Genomic DNA, 10,096 nt, shown 5'->3' on the forward strand with positions numbered 1-10,096 from the left:
TCAATTTGTGAGCGCGTAGATCGCATTGCAGCTCGCACAGAGCTAACGTCACACCTGAAAGAGAACCACATATTAGTAAAATATCAAATCTACAAAAAGTAAAATTTTCACTGTATCAAAAGAAAGTAACTTACAAAGTAGAATTTGTGAGGGCGTAGATGGCATTGTAGCTCACACAGAGCTAACGTCTCACCTGAATGAGAACCAACAATAAGTACCAAAAGAAAGGAACCTACAAAGTATAATTTGTGAGGGCGTAGATAACAATATAGCTCGCACAGAGCTAATGGCTCACCTGAAAGAGAACCATCAATTACTAAAACATCAAAACTTCTACAAGTAAAATTTTCACTGTATTAAAAGAAAGTAACTTACAAAGTAGATATTGTGAGGGCGAAGATCGCATTGTAGCTCGCACGGAGCTATCGTGTCACCTGAAAGAGAAGCATCAATTAATAAAATATCAAATCTGCAAAAGTAACATTTTCACTGTATTAAAAGAAAGTAACTTACAAAGTAGAATTTGTGAGGGCGAAGATCGCATTGTAGCTCGCACAGAGCTATCGTGTCACCTGAAAGAGAAGCATCAATTAGTAAAATATCTAAACTTCTACAAGTAAAATTTTTACTGTAATAAAAGAAAATAACTTACAAAGTAGAATTTGTGAGGGTGAAGATCGCATTGTAGCTCGTACAGAGCTATCGTGTCACCTGAAAGAGAAGCATCAATTAGTAAAATATAAAAAGCACTAAAAGTAAAATTTTCACTATACTAAAAGAAAGTAACTTACAAAGTTCAATTTGTGAGCGCGTAGATCGCATTGCAGCTCGCACAGAGCTATCGTCTCATCTGAAAAAGAACCCTCAGTTAGTAAAAAATCAAATCTACAAAAAGTAAAATTTTCACTGTTTTAAAAGAAAGTGACTTACAAAGTAGAATTTGTAAGGGCGTAGATCGCATTGTAGCTCATACAAAGCTAACGTCTCACCTGAAAGAGAACCATCAATTAGTAAAATAAGAAAACTTCTAAAAGCAAAATTTTCACTGTATCACAAGAAAGTAACTTACAAAGTAGAATTTGTGAGAGCGTAGATCGCATGGTAGCTCGTACAGAGCCATTGTCTCACCTGAAAGAGAACCATCAATTAGTAAAATATCAAATGTACAAAAAAAAAAATTTTTTACTGTATTAAAAGAAAAAAAAAAAAAAAGTGTGCCTTGTGGCTACGGCACTAAAGAATTTAGCCACCCCCTCTCTTCCCGTGGGTGTCGTAAGAGGCGACTTAGGGATAACAAGGTTCCACTACCACCTTGGAACTTAAGAAGCCGACCGATGGCGGAATAACCATCCAACTGCTGGCTTTGAAATACACAGGCCGAAGACGGGCAGCAGCGTCTTCGGTGCGACAAAGCCAGTACTGCGGTCACCAACCTGCCTACCCAGCGTGGTGACTATGGGCAAAACACACGAGTTCACGTTATTTTTGGCGTAAACTTGTGGAGGCCTATGTCCAGCAGTGGACTGTATAGGCTGTAATACTGATGTATTAAAAGAAAGTAACTTACAAAGTAGAATTTGTGAGGGCGTAGATCGCATGGTAGCTCGTACAGAGCCAACGTCTCACCTGAAAGAGAACCATCAATTAGTAAAATATCAAATGTACAAAAAATAAATTTTTACTGTATTAAAAGAAAGTAACTTACAAAGTAGAATTTGTGAGGGCGAAGATCGCATTGTAGCTCGCACAGAGCTAACGTCTCACCTGAAAGAGAACCATCAATTAGTAAAATAGCAAAATAACAAAATGTAACATTTTCACTGTATTAAAAGAAACTAACTTACATAGTAGAATATGTGTGGGCGTAGATCGCATTGTAGCTCGCACAGCGCTATCGTGTCACCTGAAACAGAACCACCCTTTAGTAAAATAGCACAATTACAAAAAATAAAATATTCAGTGTATTAAAAGAAAGTAACTTACGAAGTAGATATTGTGATGGCAAAGATCGCATTGTAGCTCGCACAGAGCTATCGTCTCACCTAGAAGAAAACCACCAATTAGTAAAATATCAAATCTACAAAAAGTAAAATTTTCACTCTTTTCAAAGAAAGTAACTTACAAAGTAGAATTTGTGAGGGCGAAGATCGCATTGTAGCTCGCACAGAGCTATCGTATCACCTGAAAGAGAACCATCAATTAGTAAAATATTAAATTTACAAAAAGCAAAATTTTCACTGTATTAAAAGAAAGTAACTTACAAAGTAGAATTTATGTGGGTGTTGGTTGCATTTCAGCTCGCACAGAGCTATCGTGTCACCTGAAAGAGAAGCATCAATCAGTAAAATATCAAAACGAGAAAAAATAAAAGTTGCACTGTACTAAAAGAAAGTAACTCACAAAATAGAATTTGTGAGGGCGTAGATCGCATTGCAGCTCACACAGAGCTATCGTCTCACCTAAAAGAGGACCATCAATTAGTAAAATATCAAATCTACAAAAAGTAAAATGTTAAGTTTATTAAAAGAAAGTAACTTACAAAGTAGAATTTGTGAGGGCGTAGATCACAATGTAGCCCACACAGAGCTTACGTCTCACCTGAAAGAGAACCATCAATTAGTAAAATATCAAATCTAAAAACTAAAATTATCAGTGTATTAAAAGAAAGTCACTTACAAAGTAGAATTTGTGAGGCCGTAGATGGCATTGTAGCTCGCACAGAGCTAACGTCTCACCTGAAAGAGAACCACCAATTAGTAAAATATCAAATCTACAAATAGTAAAATATTTACTGTACTAAAAGAAAGTAACTTACAAAGTAGAATTTGTGAGGGCGTAGATAGCATTATAGCTCGCACAGAGCTAACGTCTCACCTGAAAAAGAACCACCAATTAGTAAAATATCAAATCTACAAGAACTAAAATTATCAGTGTATTAAAAGAAAGTAACTTACAAAGTAGAATTGGCGAGGGCGAAGAACGCATTGAAGCTCGCACAGCGCTATTGTGTCGCCTGAAACAGAACCATCAATTAGTAAAAAAACAAAATTACAAAAGGTAACATTTTCACTGTATTAAAAGAAAGTAACTTACAAAGTAGAATTTGTGAGGGCGTAGATAGCATTATAGCTCGCACAGAGCTAACGTCTCACCTGAAAAAGAACCACCAATTAGTAAAATATCAAATCTACAAGAACTAAAATTATCAGTGTATTAAAAGAAAGTAACTTACAAAGTAGAATTGGCGAGGGCGAAGAACGCATTGAAGCTCGCACAGCGCTATTGTGTCGCCTGAAACAGAACCATCAATTAGTAAAAAAACAAAATTACAAAAGGTAACATTTTCACTGTATTAAAAGAAAGTAACTTACAAAGTAGAATTTGTGAGGGCGTAGATCACAATGTAGCCCGCACAGAGCTAAAGTCTCACCTGAAAGAGCACCATCAATTAGTAAAAGATCAAATCTACAAAAAATAAAATTTTCAGTGTATTAAAAGAAAGTAACTTACAAAGTAGAATTTGTGTAGATCACAATGTAGCCCGCTCAGAGCTAATGTTACACCTGAAAGAGAACCATATATTAGTAAAATATCAAATCTACAAAAAGTAAAATTATCACTGTATTAAAAGAAAGTAACTTACAAAGTAGAATTTGTGAGGGCGTAGATAGCATTGTAGTTCGCACAGAGCTAACGTCTCACCTGAAAGAGAACCACCAATTAGTAAAATATCAAATCTACAAATAGTAAAAAATTTACTGTACTAAAAGAAAGTACCTTACAAAGTAGAATTTGTGAGGGCGTAGATAACAATATAGCTCGCACAAAGCTAACGTCCCACCTGAAAGAGAACCATCAATTAGTAAAATATCAAATCTACAAAACGTAAAATTTTCACTGTATTAAAAGAAAGTAACTTACAAAGTAGAATTTGTGAGGGCGTAGATCACAATGTAGCCCGCACAGAGCTAAAGTCTCACCTGAAAGAGAACCACCAATTAGTAAAATATCAAATCTACAAATAGTAAAATTTTTACTGTACTAATGAAAAGTAACTTACAAAGTAGAATTTGTGAGGGCGTAGATAACAATATAGCTCGCACAGAGCTAACGTCTCACCTGAAAGAGAACCACCAATTAGTAAAATATCTAATCTACAAGAACTAAAATTATCACTGTATTAAAAGAAAGTAACTTACAAAGTAGAATTTGTGAGGGCGTATATGACAATATAGCTTGCACAGAGGTAACGTCTCACCTAAAAGAGGACCATCAATTAGTAAAATATCAAATCTACAAAAAGTAAAATGTTAAGTGTATTAAAAGAAAGTAACTTACAAAGTAGAATTTGTGAGGGCGTAGATCACAATGTAGCCCACACAGAGCTTACGTCTCACCTGAAAGAGAACCATCAATTAGAAAAATATCAAATCTAAAAACTAAAATTATCAGTGTATTAAAAGAAAGTAACTTACAAAGTAGAATTGGCGAGGGCGTAGATCACAATGTAGCCCGCACAGAGCTAACGTCTCACCAGAAAGAGAATCATCAATTAGTAAAATATCAAATCTACAAAAACTAAAATTATCAGTGTATTAAAAGAAAGTAACTAACAAAGTAGAATTTTTGATGGCGTAGATCGCGTGGTAGCTCGTACAGAGCCAACGTCTCACCTGAAAGAGATGCATCAATTAGTAAAATATCAAATATAAAAAAATAAGAATTTCAGTTTATTAAAATAAAGTAACTTACAAAGTAGAATTTGTGTAGATCACAATGTAGCCCGCTCAGAGCTAACGTTACACCTGAAAGAGAACCATATATTAGTAAAATATCAAATCTACAACAAGTAAAATTTTCACTGTATTAAAAGAAAGTAACTTACAAAGTTGAATTTGTGAGGGCGTAGATAGCATTGTAGCTCGCACAGAGCTATCGTCTCACCTGAAAGAGAAACATCAATTAGTAAAATATCAAATCTGCAAAATGTAACATTTTCACTGTATTAAAAGAAAGTAACTTACAAAAGTAGAAATTGTGAGGGCGAAGATCGCATTGTAGCTCGCAAAGAGCTATCGTGTCACCTGAACGAGAAGCATCAATTAGTAAAATATAAAAACTTCTACAAGTAAAATTTTTACTGTACTACAAGAAAGTAACTTACAAAGTAGAATTTGTGTGGGTGAAGATCGCATTGTAGCTCGCACAGAGCTATCGTGTCACCTGAAAGAGAAGCATCAATTAATAAAATATCAAATCTGCAAAAGTAACATTTTCACTGTATTAAAAGAAAGTAACTTACAAAAGTAGTAATCGCAGATCGCATTGTTGCTCGCACAGAGCTATCGTGTCACCTGAAAGAGAAGCATCAATTAGTAAAATAGCACAATTACAAAAATTAAATTTTCAGTGTATTAAAAGAAAGTAACTTACAAAGTAGAATTTGTGAGGGCGAAGATCGCATTGTAGCTCGCACAGAGCTATCGTGTCACCTGAACGAGAAGCATCAATTAGTAAAATATAAAAACTTCTACAAGTAAAATTTTTACTGTACTACAAGAAAGTAACTTACAAAGTAGAATTTGTGTGGGTGAAGATCGCATTGTAGCTCGCACAGAGCTATCGTGTCACCTGAAAGAGAAGCATCAATTAATAAAATATCAAATCTGCAAAAGTAACATTTTCACTGTATTAAAAGAAAGTAACTTACAAAAGTAGTAATCGCAGATCGCATTGTTGCTCGCACAGAGCTATCGTGTCACCTGAAAGAGAAGCATCAATTAGTAAAATAGCACAATTACAAAAATTAAATTTTCAGTGTATTAAAAGAAAGTAACTTACAAAGTAGAATTTGTGAGGGCGAAGATCGCATTGTAGCTCGCACAGAGCTATCGTGTCACCTGAAAGAGAACCATCAATTAGTAAAATATCAAAATTTCTACAAGTAAAATTTTTACTGTAATAAAAGAAAGTAACTTACAAAGTAGAATTTGTGAGGGAGAAGATAGCATTGTAGCTCGTACAGAGCTATCGTGTCACCTGAAAGAAAAGTATCAATTTGTAAAATATCAAAACGAGAAAAAATAAAATTTTCACTGTACTAAAAGAAAGTAACTTACAAAATAGACTTTGTGAGGCGTAGATCGCATTGTAACTCGCTCAGAGCTATTGGCTAACCTGAAAGAGAAACATCAATTAGTAAAATATCAAATCTACTAAAAGTAAAATTTTTAGTGTATTAAAAGAAAGTAACTTACAAAGTAGAATTTGTGAAGGCGTAGATCGCATTTTAGTTCACCCAGAGCTAATGGCTCACCTGAAAGAGAACCATCAATTAGTAAAATATCAAAACTTCTAAAAGTAAAATTTTCACTGTATCAAAAGAAAATTACGTACAAAGTAGAATTTGCGAGGGCGAAGAACGCATTGCAGCTCGCACAGCGCTATCGTGTCACCTGAAACAGAACCATCAATTAGTAAAATAGCAAAATTACAAAAAATAAAATTTTCAGTGTATTAAAAGAAAGTAACTTACAAAGTAGAATTTGTGAAGGCGTAGATCGCATTTTAGTTCACCCAGAGCTAATGGCTCACCTGAAAGAGAACCATCAATTAGTAAAATATCAAAACTTCTAAAAGTAAAATTTTCACTGTATCAAAAGAAAATTACGTACAAAGTAGAATTTGCGAGGGCGAAGAACGCATTGCAGCTCGCACAGCGCTATCGTGTCACCTGAAACAGAACCATCAATTAGTAAAATAGCAAAATTACAAAAAATAAAATTTTCAGTGTATTAAAAGAAAGTAACTTACAAAGTAGAATTTGTGAGGGCGTAGATCGCATTGTAGCTCGTACAGAGCTATCGCCTCAACTGAAAGAAAACCATGAATTAGTAAAATATCAAATCTACAATAAGTCATTTTTTCACTGTATTAACAGAAAGTAACTTACAAAGTAGAATTTCAGAGCGCGTAGATCGCATGGTACCTCGTACAGAGACAACGTCTCACCTGAAAGAGATGAATCAATTAGTAAAATAACAAATATTAAAAAAAAAATGTTTCAGTGTATTAAAAGAAAGTAACTTACAAAGTAGAATTTGTGGGGGCGAAGTTCGCTTTGTAGCTCGCACAGAGCCAACGTCTCACCTGAAAGAGAACCATCAATTAGTAAAATACCAAATCTACAAAAAGTAAAATTTTCACTGTATCAAAAGAAAGTGCCTTACAAAGTAGAATTTTTGAGCGCGTAGATGGCATTGCACCTCGCACAGACCTATCGTGTCACCTGAAACAGATTCATCAATTAGTAAAATATCAAATCTACAATAAGTAATTTTTTCACTGTATTAGCAGAAAGTAACTTACAAAGTAGAATTTTACAGCGCGTAGATCACATTGTAGCTCGCACAGAGCTATCGTTCACCTGAAAGAGAAGAATCAATTAGCAAAACATCAAAACTACAAAAGGTAAAAATTTCACTGTAATAATAGACAGTAACTTACAAAAAAATATTTGTGAGTGCGTAGTTTGCATTGTAGCTCGCACAGAGCTATCTTCTCACCTGAAAGAGAACCATCAATTAGTAAAATATCAAATTTACAAAAAGCAAAATTTTCACTGTATTAAAAGAAAGTAACTTACAAAGTAGAATTTGTGAGGGAGAAGATCGCATTGTAGCTCGCACAGAGCTATCGTCTCACCTGAAAGAGAAACATCAATTAGTAAAATATCAAATTTAGAAAAAGTAAAATTTTCACTCTATTAAAAGAAAGTAACTTACAAAGTAGAATTTGTGGGGTCGAAGAGCGCATTGTAGCTCGCACAGAGCTATCGTCTCACCTGAAAGAGAAACATCAATTAGTAAAATATCAAATCTACAAAAAGTAAAAGTTTCACTGTATCAAAAGAAAGTGACTCACAAAGTAGAATTTTTGAGCGCGTAGATCGCATTGCACCTCGCACAGAGCTATCGTTCACCTGAAAGAGAAGAATCAATTAGTAAAACATCAAAACTACAAAAAGTAAAATTTTCACTGTAATAAAAGACAGTAACTTACAAAAAAGTATTTGTGAGTGCGTAGTTTGCATTGTAGCTCGCACAGAGCTATCTTCTCGCCTTAAAGAGAACCATCAATTAGTAAAATATCAAATTTACAATAAGTAAAATTTTCACTTTATTAAAGAAAGTAACTTACAAAGTAGGATTTTAGAGCGCGTAGATCGCACTGTAGCTCGCACAGAGCTATCGTCTCACCTGAAAGAGAACCATCAATTACTATTATATCAAATCTTCATAAAGTAAAATCTTGACTCTATTATAAGAAAGTAACTTACAAAGTAGAATTTGTGAGGGCGAAGAACGCATTGCAGTCCGCACAGAGCTATCGTGTCACCTGAAACAGATTCATCAATTAGTAAAATATCAAATCTACAATAAGTAAAATTTTCACTGTATTAAAAGAAAGTAACTTACAAAGCAGAATTTGTGAGGGCGAAGATCGCATTGAATCTCGCACAGAGCCTCGTCACGAGCGTCTCACAGAGTATCGTCTCACCTGAAAGATAACCATCAATTAGTATTATATCAAATCTACATAAAGTGAAATCTTGACTCTATTATAAGAAAGTTACTTACAAAGTAGTATTTGTGAGTGCTTAGTTTGCATTGTAGCTCGCACAGAGCTATCGTCTCACCTGAAAGAGAACCATCAATTAGTATTTTATCAAATCTACATAAAGTAAAATCTTGACTCCATTACAAGAAAGTAACTTACAAAGTAGAATTTGTGAGGGCGAAGAACGCATTGCAGTCCGCACAGATCTATCGTGTCACCTGAAAGAGAAACATCAATTAGAAAAATATCAAAATTACAAAAAGTAAAATTTTCACTCTATTAAAAGAAAGTAACTTACAAAGTAGAATTTGTGAGGGCGAAGATCGCATTGTAGCTCGCACAGAGCTATCGTGTCACCTGAAAGAAAATCATCAATAATAATGATCAGGAATACAAAAAAGGAAAAAATTCACTTGAACACACATTAAATAAAAGTAACTTACAAAATGACAAGATTCGTGAAAAAAAGGAGCTTTGTGGGGTTCGCACACCAGCACTATCTGGCGGTCGGCGCGGCCCTGCCCCGCAGCTCTAAAAGCGCTTGCGCTGCGCTCATCTCACCTGTAACAATATGAAATGTTTAATAAATATATAATAAAATTACAAATTGATAAGAAAGGAGGTGATATGTAAAGAAAAATATATCGCTTACGTGGCGATCGAGCTTGCTCCTGAGGTCGGGACGGCTCATGCACAGCTGCCTTTAAGTGCAACAGCGCCAAGGCTGCGTCTTGTACGTCTTGTGTTACTCTTGCGTGCACTCTCATCTGTATATCTGGTGTTTTTTCTGACGTATTCATTTTAGATTCTTCTACAGATCGCGTGAACTTTGGGAAGCGTCTTGTTGCGCGCGGTCGGAGATTTCGATCCGTAATGAGTAATTCTACATGAGCGCTCCCTTTTTGTGCTATTCGTCGTCTGTTAGATAGACACGTATCTGAGAAGTGAATGTAACATCCCGCCAACCCCCGTCCTGTGCCGTAGGCGGGTGGCGAATGACGTGGCGTTTTTTATTGTAATAAATGAAAGAGATAGCAACTAAGCGTCTTGACATAAACTTTAGTATTTATGTATGTCTTACAGTTTCTTAGAAAAGAGACTAGAGATATATTTTCTTTCACAATATATTTATAAAAAATTGCGTTAAACGACATTCATTAGTTGTGAAAACTTCTAAATGGCTTTTAGTTTTCAATTTGTATTTTTAATTTGTTATGTATAGCTGAAAGTTCTTCTGAATAAATAAAATAAAATAAAATGAGGGGATAAAATAAATATTTATACAACTAACTATATAATTCATTCTTTTCGTTATTATAAATCTTATGTTTTAAATAATTTAACCGTATGGTTTAAATTGTAAACTGAATAGAATTTTATTAAAATTAACTAATGGTTTTAAGCTGTTAATGTTTTGTTAAATTAAAGTAGTCATTAAAAATATTAGGAATTTGTATGTTAATTCTTACACAAGTTT

At 34.4% G+C, this 10,096-nt stretch overlaps 1 long non-coding RNA gene across 1 annotated transcript; it reads right to left on the bottom strand.

The window, feature by feature from the left end:
• Nucleotides 1-814: 814 nt before the first annotated feature.
• On the bottom strand, nucleotides 815-8,946 carry LOC123665274. Its single transcript, XR_006745022.1, has 4 exons — nucleotides 8,914-8,946; nucleotides 5,025-5,084; nucleotides 2,401-2,459; nucleotides 815-850 (listed from the first exon to the last, which is right to left on the bottom strand). It is a non-coding gene; the product is annotated as an uncharacterized LOC123665274 (long non-coding RNA).
• Between the last annotated feature and the right edge of the window lie 1,150 nt (nucleotides 8,947-10,096).

This window comes from Melitaea cinxia, chromosome 23, assembly GCF_905220565.1.
Source record: "Melitaea cinxia chromosome 23, ilMelCinx1.1, whole genome shotgun sequence".
Classification (NCBI taxonomy): domain Eukaryota; kingdom Metazoa; phylum Arthropoda; class Insecta; order Lepidoptera; family Nymphalidae; genus Melitaea; species Melitaea cinxia.